The sequence below is a fragment of the Gymnodraco acuticeps genome, unplaced genomic scaffold (genome assembly GCF_902827175.1).
Source record: "Gymnodraco acuticeps unplaced genomic scaffold, fGymAcu1.1, whole genome shotgun sequence".
NCBI classification, from domain to species: domain Eukaryota; kingdom Metazoa; phylum Chordata; class Actinopteri; order Perciformes; family Bathydraconidae; genus Gymnodraco; species Gymnodraco acuticeps.
Genome location: NW_022989838.1, coordinates 7,501 through 24,162, shown reverse-complemented (window position 1 = coordinate 24,162; position 16,662 = coordinate 7,501). Strand labels below are relative to the sequence as shown.

The window sequence follows — 16,662 nt, the reverse complement described above, 5'->3', positions numbered from 1 at the left end:
GTCCTTTGAGCAGCAGCAATGATTCAGAGTCCTTTGAGCAATGATTCAGAGTCCTTTGAGCAATGATTCAGAGTCCTTTGAGCAATGATTCAGAGTCCTTTGAGCAATGATTCAGAGTCCTTTGAGCAATGATTCAGAGTCCTTTGAGCAAGCCACTCAATTAGTGATCAGTGTTTAAAGCAAGTTAGTTATCTTGTTTAGACACCTGTTAGCAACTGCTGTTTTTAAATTTAACAACATTTACTGAAGTGTTATACTTCTGAAATATGAACAACAGAAACAGAAATATGTAAATATACATATGAATAGTACTGTACAAAGACACATGATGTACAGCCCCAGTGGCCCAATGGATAAGGCACTGGCCTCCTAAGCCAGGGATTGTGGGTTCGAGTCCCATCTGGGGTAAAATGTTGTTGACCGGCACTTAGAGCAAGATGCTGCTCTGTTAGTGGGTGTTTCTCAATGTCGAGTATGCTTGCTTGGTAGCACATGTCTTCAGAGTCACTTGCTTCAGAAGCAAGAATCCTTCCTGGCATTCGGAAAACAAAGAGTGGAACAGGCGAGCAGGTGTGCGTCATATGAGAGGCCTCGCCTTTTCCGCCACAGATTTGCGGAAATTGGTCCATGCGCAAAGCATTGTGGGGATTTTAAGACCGCGGAGTCTACACATGCCTCGAAATTTTTCCAAACGAAGTACGCCGGGCTCGGTAGACTTCCAAGTATGCTGGAGATTGGAACAGTCCTCCGGCGGAACTCGATGACGTAGTATGCTTGAAATAGTGGCTCTGGAGCATCCTTCCTCGACATTGAGAAACACCCAGTGTATGTGCATGCTAGGCTAGGCTATAAAGGAACTACAGCACGGTCACATGACTTCACCGCTAAGCTAAAGGCGGCTAATGTTGGTCGTTTGGTAAAAAAATGAAATATGTATATTATGCCATTTGGTGTCTTCTTCGTGGCATCCTTTGCAGTCGTCACAGAGCTGATGCTTGAGCAGGTTTTCATCAGGAGCTAAATGATAAGCAGGGTCTTCACATCCCCAAAACAAACAGACCAGGTGATTAAAGCTAGAATAAAGCAGCTTCACTGACGTTTGCTGAGCTAACACTTCTAATTATTTAATATCCAAGAACTCAGGAGTTTTTTTTCTGGAGCTGATTTCTCCCCAAATGTCTCCAGCTCTCAAACACAAACACACCTGGTGATTAAAACCACCAAACAAGCGAAATAAAGCATATTTCATATTAATAATCTGTGTTTTTCCAACGCACGTTAGCTTAGCTTGTTCCTCACAAGCCTGGGGCCTAGATTCTGCATATCTTAAATGTAGATGAAAACTGGATAGAAAGTCAATTTATGAAAGAACGACCACAATACTGATGCAGTTTAAAGAGCATTCGACAGTATTTAGATTAAACAGATTTTAACAGATTTCTCTTGTTGGAAAACGGTTTGTAACAATCGTTATAATGAATACCCAACTCTGCAACACATATATCATAGATCCAGACATTTTAATGGTTAATGTTATATTTGATCTGTTGCAGTTATTCCTGCTGCTGCTGAGCCTATCAGAGGGTCTCTGTGCTGCCCACACCTCAGAGTGGGCTGTGGAGAGAAGCTCTGCTCGTTGTAGAGCTACAATAGAAGAGCAGAGTCATACGGACACAGAGCTGCAGACAATAGAGAGGTTCATTAGCCCCAGTGGCCCAATGGATAAGGCACTGGCCTCCTAAGCCAGGGATTGTGGGTTCGAGTCCCATCTGGGGTAAAATGTTGTTGACTGGCAGCATCATAGCTTTGGAAGGTGGACTTCTCTGAGTCCTTGGAGCAAGGTGAGGCTCTGTGTGTTTCTCAATGTCGAGGAAGGCTGCTCCAGAGCCACTATATCAAGCATACTACGTCATCGAGTGCCGCCAAAGTACTGTTCCAATGTCCAGCATACTTGGAAGACATGTGCTACCAAGCAATGTCTGCCGAGCGTCTTGCTTCAGAAGCGAGGCAAGAATCCTTCCTGGCATTCGGAAAACAAAGAGTGGAACAGGCGAGCAAGTGTGCGTCACCTTACATTTTCCGCCACAGATTTGGGGAAATTGGTCCGTGCGCAAAGCATTGTGGGGATTTTAAGACCGCGGAGTCTACACATGTGCAGCCTCGAAATTTCTCCAAACGAAGTACGCCGGGCTCGGTAGGATTCCAAGTATGCTGGAGATTGGAACAGTCCTTCGGCGGCACTCAATGACGTAGTATGCTTGAAATAGTGGCTCTGGAGCATCCTTCCTCGACATTGAGAAACACCCATAAAGTTACTGTCTGTGCATGCTAGGCTAGGCTATAAAGGAACTACAGCACGGTCACATGACTTCACCGCTAAGCTAAAGGTGGCTAATGTTGGGCGTGATGAAGTTGAGTCGTCTCATTCAGACACTTGTTAGCAACCGTCGTTTTTAAACGTATTTTACTTTTTTTTCTACTTTTGTACGACAGAAGACACTCATCCTCATGTGTACATTTACATATGAATCGTACAGTAAATAAACACATGGAGTATAGCCCCAGTGGCCCAATGGATAAGGCACTGGCCTCCTAAGCCAGGGATTGTGGGTTCGAGTCCCATCTGGGGTAAAATGTTGTTGACTGGCAGCATCATAGCTTTGGAGAGTGGACTTCTCTGAGTCCTTGGAGCAAGGTGAGGCTCTGTTACTGCATCAGTTAGGAACTACACCATGGTTATATGACTTCATGTCAAGCTAAAGGTGGCTAATGTTGGGTGTAACAATGAAAAACACATTCAGAAACCCATTGACCTCCAGACCAGGGGACAGGAAGTGCTTCTCACACACACACACACACACAAGGTTTAACCACTCATCCGGACCCCTGTCCATCTGTGTTTGTCATTGAACGTGACGATGAACCTGAACAAGGCCACTGGCATCATCTCTCACCATCATGAGACAGGGTCACACACATCCAAAACACACCACCTCTCTCTCTCTATCTATCTCTCTCTCTCCCTCTCTCTCTCTCTCTCTCTCTCTCTCTGCTGCAGTGCACACACACATACCGAGGTCTGTCAGTCTCCAATCCCACCGCTAATCATCCCTGATACACCCCGATGCATGAAACCCCTCCTTAATCACACACACACACACACACATGCACACACACCGCCATCATGAGGTGTAATTGGAGCCAGCAATGGTTCGTGTGTGTGAAATATCCACGAGTGTGTAGATGCAAAAGAATACATGTTAATGGGTTCGTTTTTCAGTTGTTGCGACACCTTTAGATGTACGTGTCCAAGACAGCAATAATCCTGCAGGTACGTTCACGATCAATAAGCCAACATGCATTCACACACACACACACACGCACACACACACACACACACACACACACACACACACACACACACACACACACACACACACACACACACACACACACACACACAGAAGCAGAGGCTGCCTCACACCTGCTCACACCCACACACACACACATACATGCACACACACACATCATCATATGGTGTGTGTGAGAAATATCATTGCAATGAGTGTGTTATAATCAGGTATCTGCAGAAGAATAAACAACATGAATCCTAAGACATACAACTAATTTAAAAAACAATACAAAAAAGGTTCTAGTGAATGTTGCAAGACCAATGCAGATGAAGTCAACCATATACATGTCAAATCAAATACAATAAGCTTCATGTTGCAGGGATTGAAACCAAGTAAATCCAGGAGTATGTATACAATAAGATAAACTGTGCATCAGACAATAAAGACTTTGAATCTTTGGAAACCTTGCAACATTCTCCAGCACTATATTATTTCTACTTCATGCACCTTGTCTATTGCGTTTGTATTGTAGTGTGTCCCAAATTGGGATCAATAAAGTACCTCTTATCTTATCTCATTTGCTTTATAGTTATATATATATATATATATATATATATATATATATATATATATATATATATATATATATGTTGCATTGTTAGAGGAACCTGGGGACTTGCCATATCTACACTGAAGCTGTGCATTTTACAATAAAGCCTTGAAATCTTTGAAAACCTTTCAACATTCTCCAGCACTATTTTAAAATTCCACTTCTTGCATTATGTCTATTGTGTTTGCATTTGATTTATAGTTTAATATATATATTTATGTTGCATTGTTGAGGAGCCTGGGACTTGAGATTGCCATATCTACACTGAATCTGTGCATATGGAAATAAAGCCTTAGAGGACCCTTCAGGATTGGGTTTCTCTGCAGCAGGGGCCTGGGATCGAACCGGCGACTTCCTGATTGACGGTTTAGCATCAAATCAAATAAATAAAAGAAGCCTTACTTGCTTTCCCTGGCCGGGGCCTCTGCAGCAGCTTCTGCACGGTGAGCAGGTCCTCGGTCTTCACCGCCTGCAGCAGCTCCTGGTCCTTCCCCATCTCTGAGAGCCGTTACTCCCGCAGCATCCTCCGGCACACAGCGGCGCTTCAGCCCAGCCGAGGGTGCGTCTTCCGCGGCTACAAAAACAGCCTCCTGCCCTCCTCCCTGGTTCTCTTTTCTCGCTTAGAAGAGACCCTCTGGAGCTCCGGGGGTGGGAGAGAGGATAGACTCGCGGGGGGGGGGGGGGGGGGATGCTCTCGTGTTCCCCCCGTTTAGTGCACGGTGGATTTGGGGTGGTTGGGAGGGGGTCGCTCTAGATTCCGGTGCGTAATAGTTTCTCGGTTCCGCGTAAAACCACCGTCTCCAAAACAACGGAGGCAGGAGACGGTTACCGGAGGAGGGGGAGGCACGTCACACGAACTAGTAGACACTGCGCGTGGTTGATTGTGCGTGCTGAAATCGGGTGCGCGCGGTGTGCCTTTCCTCCTGCAGCCATCCCTCCGCGTGCTGCTCGGGCTCTGGATTCGGGAACGGAGTTTTTTTTTTCTCTCGGCGTATAAAGAGGAGGGGGGGGTGGTGGTAACGTGCATGCGCCCGCTGCGCGCTCCACAGCTGGCTCGCGCTAAACAGCTCGTGCTGCAACTTGGGGGCGGAACAGGAGCGCTCTCCCCGCCCCCTCTCTGATCTCGCCGCTCCCTCTACTGCTGCAGAGGAATGCACAGAATAATATGTGTTTATTATCTTAATATTAGATACATATAGTTGTTTTAGGTTGTTTTAGTTTCAATTGAATCATCATCAGAGTGAGATGTCATCCAGGTATAACAATTAGATTCAAATTCAAGATTCAAATCTTTATCATCATCCGCAGTACAGTGTTAATATGGCACTGGAAATCTGAAGTCAGGCTCCAACAATGCAACACAAATATATATGAGACAAATAACAATAATTAAAAAAAACAAAGAAAATGGTGCAAGATTATGTTGCACAACCAATGTGCAAATACTCCTTAACGTGGCAACGAGGTGAATGTCTTAGATTTGATTCATGTATATTAACTGCACCGAAGCTCAAGCACCTGATGCTGTTTTGAATTGGCTACTAACTAGCGGTGCAGGAATGAGTCTGCATTTTATCACTTCCGATTCCCTTGAGATAAATCACAAACATCATCACGCCCAACATTAGCCTCCTTTAGCTTAGCGGTGGTGACGTGAAGTCATGTGACCGTGCTGTAGTTCCTTTATAGCCCAACATTAGCCGCCTTTAGCTTAGCGGTGGTGACGTGAAGTCATGTGACCGTGCTGTAGTTCCTTTATAGCCCAACATTAGCCTCCTTTAGTTTAGCGGTGGTGACGTGAAGTCATGTGACCGTGCTGTAGTTCCTTTATAGCCCAACATTAGCCGCCTTTAGCTTAGCGGTGGTGACGTGAAGTCATGTGACCGTGCTGTAGTTCCTTTATAGCCCAACATTAGCCACCTTTAGCTTAGCGGTGGTGACGTGAAGTCATGTGACCGTGCGCTGTAGTTCCTTTATAGCCCAACATTAGCCACCTTTAGCTTAGCGGTGGTGACGTGAAGTCATGTGACCGTGCTGTAGTTCCTTTATAGCCCAACATTAGCCGCCTTTAGCTTAGCGGTGTTGACGTGAAGTCATGTGACCGTGCTGTAGTTCCTTTATAGCCCAACATTAGCCTCCTTTAGCTTAGCGGTGGTGACGTGAAGTCATGTGACCGTGCTGTAGTTCCTTTATAGCCCAACATTAGCCACCTTTAGCTTAGCGGTGTTGACGTGAAGTCATGTGACCGTGCTGTAGTTCATTTAACACACTTACTGATGCAGTAATGGAAAGGCACCTTTAATTAGGGATGGGTATCGTTAGGATTTTACCGATACCGATACTGCTTATCGATACCGGTATTTTTCGATACTCTTATCGATACTTTTCAATAATTTGGTGCTCAAAATTATTGACATGATTACAAGATGTGAAGATTAAACAACAGTCATTTTATTGTAATTTTATTTATTACTTAATGTAACTTTTTCAATGTCATACCAAGCAGGTGTGACTGTGAGTGTGTTTGACAGTGTGTCTCTGGAAGGGGGCGGGAATTAGGGGCAGTTCATAAATCCATGTAAACATGACCATTATTCAGTTAAAACGAGACGCTGCGTGTGCACCTCCTAAACCGGAAGCTCCGGTCGGCTAACCATTATAATCCGTGTATTGCGTTTATTATTTATAATTGTAATGATGGATTATCAGTAATCATTTTAAAGTTACACAGAGACATTGGATTAACCGTTTTTATGATAGAATGATGTGGAAAAGATCGCTTTTGCCAGTTATGTGCTAAAGTAGCCCCGTTAGCCCGTTTTGCTAAGTTTGTTTTAGACTCTTGGTGTTGGACTTCTGTTCCGTGTAGGGGAAATGGTTAATATCGTCTGTTAGCTGAGTTTTTCCCGTTAAGTGGGTATGCATCATTAATAAGTTGTTAAATGTTAAGAAGCCTTGAGACGCTGTTTGTAGCAAGATGTTGCATCTGCCCCTATGGTCTGCCCCCGGGAGTCTCACAATAATAAGAGCGCTGTTAGGAGAGATGACGAGTGGCATTCACAGTGGTAGTCAAACGGGAAGAGGGTTCTCAACCAACCAGAATTGTTTAAACTAAGGAAGTAGCGTAATTCTTAAACCGATAGCAGCACCGTTTGTCCAGCGGCTTAACGGTATACCAATACCGTCCATGTACCGGTACTGACTTAGGACTCTGAGTAGTCCACTTTCCAAAGCTATGATACTACCATTGAACAACATTTTACCCCAGATGGGACTCGAACCCACAATCCCTGGCTTAGGAGGCCAGTGCCTTATCCATTGGGCCACTGGGGCTACACATCACATGATTCTGTACTGTACAATACATAACTAAATGTACATATTTCCAGGCAGTTAGCATGAATGATTGTTTTCTATCGTACAGTAAAATACGTCAGTAAATTTGGTTTAATTAAAAATGGCGAATGCTAACAATCACGCTCATTAGCCACCTTTAGCTTAGCGGTGGTGACGTGAAGCCATATGACCGTGCTGTAGCTCTTTACTTTAGAAACCATAACGTGGTGTTAATATGTGGAGATTATCCTGATGAGCAAAGCTTGAAGATACCACCACCAATAGAGTATCTAGTTTAGCACACATACTTATCCTTGTTCCCGGCCTTTAAGCTAAGCTAGTTATTGCTAGGTGTAGCTGCCTGTAGCCACAGATATGAGAGAAATGTCAATCTTATATAACTCTCAACAAGAAAGCAATTAAGAGTTTTCCGCAAAATATTAAACCTGTTCTAAAGAATCCTGTTTTATAAGATGTTCCAAGACACAAAGTATTTATTTGCGTGATGTTTCAGGCTGTAACCTGCAAGCATTTAGCCGTAAAGAGAATTAGAACATTGATTCTGACCCTGACTCCAACATCCAACTTTCTTTCTCTGTCCAACCTCCTCCACATTTTCACTTCCACTCTCCTCTCCATTGTGTGTATGTATGTATGTATGTGTGTGTGTGTGTGTGTGTGTGTGTGTGTGTGTGTGTGTGTGTGTGTGTGTGTGTGTGTGTGTGTGTGTGTGCGTGTGTGTGGGCAGTGTTCAGTGTGCACTGCTTGCTTGCTGCTCTCTTCCTCCTCCACATATTCAGTGAGTTATGTAAGAATACTGAAGAGTTGCCCATATGGTGTGAGAGCGTATTTATAAATCCATCCCTGTTAATTCTGCTCACTTTCCTCCAGCCATGTTAATACTAATACGTAATATATAAACGCTTAATTTTAAAGTCTACCTGTCCTTTATTACTATATGTGTCTTTCTTCTAGTATTATGGTTTGAGGCACAATTCAGTATATGTCCAAGGGAGAAAACGATGAATTCCTCACGTATTATTACACTTTTTTCCTAATCAATTGTACTTTTTCTGAATTCTAAGAGAGATAAAAGTATATTATTTTTAGTTGCTTTAAAACACAAGGACAACTGTAATATTTGGAATAAAAGAAAGAACAGCAGGAGCATATTTAAAAGATGATAGTTTTAGTGTTTGCATAATATTTTAGAATTTTTTTTTGGTCTGAAATGGAATATTTTCTGACATGACTTGTTAGACGCTTTTATCCAAAGCGACTTACATACTCAATACTGTGGGCAATCCCCACAGGAGCGAAGTGTCTCAGGGTCACAACGACATGCTGACTGCAGTGGGACTCGAACTTGCTATCCTCTGATTTGAAGATCAGCGCACTATCCCACTGTGCCACACACCTCCCAAATGATTTTTTTTTTTGGAGTAATCTGAATTATTTTAATTTTTTAATTATTTATTTTTGTTTCCTGACAGTTGTTCCATTTCAGAATAAAAAAAAAAAACAATAAATAAAATGAAATAGAAAAACCTGAAAATATAATACATTAAAGTTAAATTGTGCAACAAATCTAAAAATGACATGTTTATAAGGTAAAAATATGCACATTGTTCTACAATATATAACATCAATAAATATGTATATTATAATATATACAGTGGTGTACTAGTATCAGTAAAGATATAATGTTAAAAAAGTAATTATTGCTCGAAGTTTACAGTGTAATAAGATAAGATGAGATAAGATGGTACTTTATTGATCCCAATTTGGGAAATGTTTGTGTTGCAGCAGCATAAAAGACAAGGCATTTTACAATAAAACAAAACTAGAAATAAACAAGAAAGTAGAAAATATACATGTTGATTTGACAAGATATTATATATACAAATATATATATACATAAATATATGACATATGGAATATTAATATTCAACATTGAACAGATTATGTGTAAAATGTACAGCCAGGTTTTATTCCAAGAGAAGCTATGGAGCAGAGAGTTCTCTTCCAGCCAGAGGTGATTTATTGTACAGAGTTAATGCAGTGGGCAGGAATGTGTTCCTGTATCGGTCCTTGTGACAGCGGAGCGGTCTGTTGGAGAAGGGGGGGGGGGGGTTATCTGTCTGTCCAGCTGCAGGTGGAGAGGGGGGGGGGGGTGGGTTATATGTCTGTCCCGCTGCAGGTGGAGAGGATGGGGGGGTTATCTGTCTGTCCAGCTGCAGGTGGAGAGGGGGGGGTGGGGTTATCTGTCTGTCCAGCTGCAGGTGGAGAGGGGGGGGGGGGTTATCTGTCTGTCCAGCTGCAGGTGGAGAGGGGGGGTGGGGTTATCTGTCTGTCCAGCTGCAGGTGGAGAGGGGGGGGGGGGGGTTATCTGTCTGTCCAGCTGCAGGTGGAGAGGGGGGGGGGGGGTTATCTGTCTGTCCAGCTGCAGGTGGAGAGGGGGGGGTGGGGTTATCTGTCTGTCCAGCTGCAGGTGGAGAGGGGGGGGGGGGTTATCTGTCTGTCCAGCTGCAGGTGGAGAGGGGGGGTGGGGTTATCTGTCTGTCCAGCTGCAGGTGGAGAGGGGGGGTGGGGTTATCTGTCTGTCCAGCTGCAGGTGGAGAGGGGGGGTGGGGGTTATCTGTCTGTCCCAGCTGCAGGTGGAGAGGGGGGGGTGGGGTTATCTGTCTGTCCAGGTGCAGGTGGGGTGGGGTTATCTGTCTGTCGAGCTGGCAGGTGGAGAGGGGGGGGTGGGGTTATCTGTCTGTCCAGCTGCAGGTGGAGAGGGGGGGTGGGGTTATCTGTCTGTCCAGCTGCAGGTGGAGAGGGGGGTGGGGTTATCTGTCTGTCCAGCTGCAGGTGGAGAGGGGGGGGGGGGGGGGTTATCTGTCTGTCCAGCTGCAGGGTGGAGAGGGGGGGGTGGGGTTTCTGTCTGTCCAGCTGCAGGTTGAGAGGGGGAGGGGGGGTTATCTGTCTTCCAGCTGCAGGTGGAGAGGGGGGGTGGGTTATCTGTCTGTCCAGCTGCAGGTGGAGAGGGGGGGTGGGGTTATCTGTCTGTCCAGGCTGCAGGTGGAGAGGGGGGGGGGGGGTTATCTGTCTGTTCCAGCTGCAGGTGGAGAGGGGGGGGTGGGGTTATCTGTCTGTCCAGCTGCAGGTGGAGAGGGGGGGTGGGGTTATCTGTCTGTCCAGCTGCAGGTGGAGAGGGGGGGTGGGGTTATCTGTCTGTCCAGCTGCAGGTGGAGAGGGGGGGGGGTTATCTGTCTGTCCAGCTGCAGGTGGAGAGGGGGGGGGGGGGGGGGTTATCTGTCTGTCCAGCTGCAGGTGGAGAGGGGGGGGGGGGGGGGGGGGTTATCTGTCTGTCCAGCTGCAGGTGGAGAGGGGGGGTGGGGTTATATGTCTGTCCAGCTGCAGGTGGGAGATGGGGGGGGTGGTTATCTGTCTGTCCAGCTGCAGGTGGAGAGGGGGGGGTGGGGTTATCTGTCTGTCCAGCTGCAGGTGGAGGAGGGGGGGGGGTGGGGTTATCTGTCTGTCCAGCTGCAGGGTGGAGAGGGGGGGGTGGGGTTATCTGTGCTGTCCAGCTGCAGGTGGAGAGGGGGCGGTGGGGTTATCTGTCTGTCCAGCTGCAGGTGAGAGAGGGGGGGGTGGGTTATCTGTCTGTCCAGCTGCAGTTGGAGAGGGGGGGGGGGGTGGGGGTTATCTGTCTGTCCAGCTGCAGGGGAGAGGGGGGGGGGGGTTATTGTCTGTCTAGCTGCAGGTGGAGAGGGGGGGGTGGGGTTATCTGTCTGTCCAGCTGCAGGTGGAGAGGGGGGGGGAGTTATCTGTCTGTCCAGCTGCAGGTGGAGAGGGGGGTGGGGTTATCTGTCTGTCCAGCTACAGGTGGAGAGGATGGGGGGGGGTTATCTGTCTGTCCAGCTGCAGGTGGAGAGGGGGGGGGGGGTGGGGTTATCTGTCTGTCCAGCTGCAGGTGGAGAGGATGGGGGGGGGTTATCTGTCTGTCCAGCTGCAGGTGGAGAGGGGGGGGGGGTGGGGTTATCTGTCTGTCCAGCTACAGGTGGAGAGGATGGGGGGGGGTTATCTGTCTGTCCAGCTGCAGGTGGAGAGGGGGGGGGGTGGGGTTATCTGTCTGTCCAGCTGCAGGTGGAGAGGATAGGTGGGGTTATCCATGATGGACAACAGCCTGTTCAGTGTCCTCCTCTCCACCACAGCTTCAAAGGTCCAGCTTGATGCCGATGACAGACCCAGCTTTCCTGATCAGTTTATTGATCCTGCTGGTGTCACCGGCTCTGATGCTGCCCCCCCCAGCAGACCGCAGCAAAGACTAGAAGATCTCCTGCACACGTGGAAGGATCTCAGCTTCCTCAGAAAATAAAGTAATAGTGACAGTAAGTTTAAGTAACAATACGTTTAAGTAACTTTAAATCTTGTTTTTTATTTATTTTGGGTTGTCTGTATAGATGTGTGTTTTCAATTGAGCTTTTAATCAGCTATACGTCTTATATGAGTCTTTCTGTCTTATTTATTTATTTGATTGTTGTGCTAACTTGTCTTTTGTCTTTTTTATTGCACAGTTGAGTAAGTCATCCTTACTGCATGTTGTTGGCATAATAAACAAGATCATTTAATAGCTCTTTTGTGCAGGGAATATAGGCTAACACGACACATGAAACCAGGTTTATTCTCTAAACTGGAGCAGAGATGTTTGGTGACGCATTTAGAAAAACACACTGCCCTCAAGTGGCTTGTCACTAAACATGCACAATCCCAAGAGAGTTCAGACTTGTTGTTAAATTGAGTTCCTGCGCGAATAAGCAATGATACATTAAAAACATTTGTATTTTAGTACATATTTTAATAAAACAAGTGGCTGAAATATGCATATTTTTCCGTGTATTTTTATAAAATGTTGTATGTAAGAAGATATAGTAGACAGTATGAAAATATAATGTAATATAATAAAAGAGAATACAAGCAAATACAACAACAACAAAAACAAAACACAGCTTTTTAATCGGTTAGGTGTTGTTTTCACTTTTAAAACATTATAAGGTTGAGTTCAAAATAATCGGAAATTTGGGAAACAAGCAAACCTCCGAAAAAACGTGGATTTTGTTTGTAATTAAAAAATAACATTTAGTAATTGTGAAAAACCATAAATATAGAAGATATGGAAATAATAGTGTCTGAATTACTAAAACCTCACTGAAATCCGTACTGTCGACTTATTTCTCCGTAAACAAATACAAAAGGTGTTATTTTCGTGTTCATACAGGCTCACATGAATGCGTCTTAAAATCGACGTTTCCATTTCCTGTCCTGTGGTTGGCCAAGACCAACGTCACTCGGAACTGAACGTCACTTGAAGCAGGCGGAGTGAGAGAAGCAGGTTGCGAAGAACAGGAGGATTTTATCAATTTAAATATAAGTGGTTGCATACTGTAACCGGACCTAACACGCAAGCTGGTGAGTAGTAATGTTGTTCTTGATTAATATTCCTTATTTATTCTGTATTTGCACGTAGAAAGACTTTCTTATTGATGAAAAATCAATTCGCGCTTTCAAGAGCTTTGCTATGGAAAGCTTATTCCTCTCGAGCTATCGCGAGACTTTGATCTTCTAGTTTACCATATCTCATGTTGTTAAAGCTAAATATGTAATATAAGGTGGTGTTAATCTCAACCTTTAACTGCTTATTTAGTTAAATAGCATTATGACGTATATCACAGCTCACTATTTAGCTTCTTAACACATTATTTATCGATTAAAAGGGGCAACGTGAACTGCGAGATCCTCTGTTGTGCTGTTAGCTTAGCAGCATGCTAATGTCGTGACTGTTGATAGTTTATCAACACTTTGTACCTGCCGTTAAAATCACGATTTTAGACCCTCAAACGTCACTGACTTGCTTAAACAAAATGTGCAATGATTAAATAATAACATAATAGTAATAATTAATGCAATAACTTTATATAGTAATGAACATTCGCACTGTTTTCTAGGTCGCACATGGTTACATTTGAGCCTTTTGTTTGCTCTGTTGTTATTGTTTCAGAAACCCTCTCAAGCAATATTAATAATACATCTCTATTTGTGCATCACTTGTAATGCACAGAGGATGCAGATCGAAGTGCTTTGACCTTTTGATAAACAGGGAATACGATAACAATCAGAGACTAAAAGGCATTAGCACAAATGCACCATGTGTTCCACACACACACACACACACACTAAATTAAATTGATTTCTAAGCAAATGTATTATTTAAAAGTCACCTATCATGCTATTTTTAGGCAATAGCATAGGTCTCAGATATATAAAATATATAAAAAACATGTCTATATCGAGATTTCTGGATGTATAACACATGTAGTAATTTTGACAATAAAGCTGACTTTGACTTTTGACTTTGTCTATGAAGAGTTTTGCTAAAAAAACAAAACGGATCACCCATTCTAGCCATGCCTCATATCCCTCTATTTCACTTCCTGTTTCTAAAGTGCTGATTTGGGTATAAAGCTTTTAAAAGATAAAAGAGGAGGGGTCTGAGCTCATGTGGGACCCGGCAGCTACTGTCTAAACTAAATGCTGCCGTGATGAAACGCCATATCATGGATTATCAAGGATTCTCTCTGAAACAGTTTGGAGCTCAAAGGCTTTCTCTCTTGCCGGTTATACCACAAGGTGAGTTCCTTTTTACTTCCTGCTTCTTCACACACATGCTCTCCAGTACAGGTTAGCTCTGAGTGTTAGCGATGCTAATGTAAACACCGACCATATTACGTCCAAAACAGTCGGGCATTGTTTCTGATAGCAACTTTCTGATTGGCCCGTGGGTCCACATTTCAGATATTATGTCATATCGGACGCAAATCTGGATCAGCTCCGTTGTTCCCCGTTTTTAGAGATTTGGGTACGGAGGAAAAGAGAGAGGGTTTTATTTCCTGACGCTGCGTGAGTTCCCCGACACACCGGGGACACATGTTGATGTATAACAGACATCAACAAGTGCATTTTGCATGATGGGAGACCTTTAATGGTGTTTCGTGACAGTTGTTCCATTTCAGAAATAAAAAGAAAAAAGCAATAAATCAAATGATGCAATCATGATTCTGTGGAACACATGGAAATGCAACTCCTAACGTGTGACACCAGACACTGCTGTGTTTCTTTCTAAAAGGAGAAGTGCTGAATGTGTCCCGAGGCACTGGGATTTATTTCCATTCAAACTGAATTATGCTGCAGTTTTTAACTTCAACACGACCTAGACGTGTGGTGCTTCTGCAGACTTTCTATGGCTACCCATCAGCCTGAATGCACATTTAAATTAAACTGGTATTTGCTTTCCACCTCCACACACTGCACCGACTGGCCAATAAAGAGTTTCAAGTTTCAAGGCTTTATTGTCATTTACAAATTAGCTACAGACAGTATAGTTATGGCAATGAAATGTTTAAGTCCCAGGCTCCTCCAACAGAGCAACATGTGTATATCAGGGTTTCCCACACATAGACTATACTTGGGCGGGCCGCCCAGGTATATTAACGGCCGCCCAGGTATATTTCGCGACCCATTTAGTTTTTTTTTTCTAAGTTTTTTAAAATATATATTTTTTTTATTCGTCCACGCCATCTGCGATCGATTAACTTGTAGACAATGATCCCTCGCTCCCTTGCTCTGATCTCGCCTCCTCTGGCCTGTTAAGTGGCCTGCCTCACACAGGGTGACTGGCTGTCCACATGATGTGGCCTGCCGACATGGCCACTGTCATACAGATCATAAATCAAAGCCCTTGATTGGTCTCTGTGTGTCATTCAAGCTCGGGATAACCTCAGCTCAGGTGAGGTAAAGGACTCTGAGTGTTTAGATAGTTAACTTAGTTTAAGTTCTCAGTGGGTCTCAAACGGTGTGGTCACCATTTATGTAAACACATATTTCCATTTGAGAGGGTAGTGATTGGTCTAATGGATAGTGAGGTGGGCTGAAGATCGGAAGGCTGTGAGTTCAAATCCCGCCAGGAACACCACCACTAGTGTGCCCTTGAGTAAGGCACTTAGCCCTTAGTTACTCCAGGGAGAATGTCCCTGTAATCGGTCATTATAAGTCGCTTTGGATAAAAGCGTCAGCTAAATGAAATGTAATGTGATTAGTAAAATATGCATGAATAAATAAATAAAAAGTTAACTAGGTGAAAAAAAGGTAAGATACACTTTTAAAACTTGTTGAGAGAAAACTAGTCTTTGCTGCTGCCTCAAAGAGGAGCGGAGGGAGAGGGAGGAGAGGAGGGAGAGGAGGGGGGAGAGGAGGGAGAGGAGGGAGACAGGAGAGGCTGGTTCAGGAGCACAGACACACTCACAACTATAAATGAACCAAAACTAAATTAATAAACAAGTTTCAGTGTTTTTTTCATATTGGAAAAGGTATGTTGTTGGTTATGGCCATGATTTTATGATTATTGAAATGTATACAGTTCTGTTAAATATAGGTGTTTCCATAGATCTAGTCTCTTTATGTTCCCCTCAAAATGCACCAGATTGATGCATTTAACTCCAAAATAAAAAATAAAATCTTACCGGGGGGGCATGCCCCTGGACCCCCCTAGAGGATTTGAGGTCGACCCCCACTAAAAATCACATGGATAGGTTCCTAAATACATTAATAAATACATTTATTTTTCAAAATAGTAACTCATTTCCATATGTTCATGTGTGGGTAGTAGATTTAAACTATAGGGCTATCATTATGGACCCTGCCTGTACCTGATGTAATGTTAATGTTGTTGCACGTCACCTCAACCCCCCCCCGCTACCACCACCCCCCAAAGTATATTTCAGATCTGTGGGAAACACTGGCAGTTAATGGACCAGCACCAGAGGCGTTCCCATACACACAGGCGTTGGAGCTGTTCTTCATGAAATCCCAGAAGGATGAAGTGCTCTGACAAACAGCGCCATCTTTGCGCAAAATGATTATACCGGAATGAAAAGTCAATAAATAAACATGTTGTTAAAACCTTCTTTTTTTTTTTTTTCGCGCACCCCCCCCCCCCCCCCCCCCCCCCCGCCCGCTGCCACCACCCGCCCAAGTATATTTCATATCTGTGGGAAACACTGTATATATATATATATATAGGACATAGAACAGATAAAATAGTGCAAGAGAATGTTTTGAGATGTGCAAGTAAATACAAATAGAATAGAAATAGTGCCAGTAGAGTCCGTGTAAAAGTAAACGGAATGATATATATTAGATACATCATTTAATTTAGTCTTAATTTACATTATTTAATTTCATATTCTGTTCTTGTGCATATCCCATATTCTATTTGCATGTATAGAGACTTCTTGCACTACTTTTTATTTTGTATTTTTG

At 44.0% G+C, this 16,662-nt stretch overlaps 1 long non-coding RNA gene and 4 other non-coding genes across 5 annotated transcripts in view; 4 read left to right on the top strand and 1 right to left on the bottom strand.

Annotated features, from left to right (window-relative positions):
- Positions 1-335: 335 nt before the first annotated feature.
- On the top strand, positions 336-408 carry trnar-ccu. The gene has a single exon. It is a non-coding gene; the product is annotated as a tRNA-Arg (tRNA).
- Positions 409-1,704: 1,296 nt separating this feature from the next.
- Positions 1,705-1,777, top strand: trnar-ccu. The gene has a single exon. It is a non-coding gene; the product is annotated as a tRNA-Arg (tRNA).
- A 781-nt stretch (positions 1,778-2,558) lies between these two features.
- trnar-ccu lies at positions 2,559-2,631 on the top strand. The gene has a single exon. It is a non-coding gene; the product is annotated as a tRNA-Arg (tRNA).
- Positions 2,632-7,223: 4,592 nt separating this feature from the next.
- On the bottom strand, positions 7,224-7,296 carry trnar-ccu. The gene has a single exon. It is a non-coding gene; the product is annotated as a tRNA-Arg (tRNA).
- Positions 7,297-12,635: 5,339 nt separating this feature from the next.
- The window catches only part of LOC117559143, a 6,635-nt gene continuing 2,608 nt past the window's right edge, over positions 12,636-16,662 (top strand). Inside the window, exon 1 of the long non-coding RNA XR_004570927.1 lies at positions 12,636-12,756. This is a non-coding gene — a long non-coding RNA (uncharacterized LOC117559143). The remainder of the gene's footprint in view (positions 12,757-16,662) is intronic.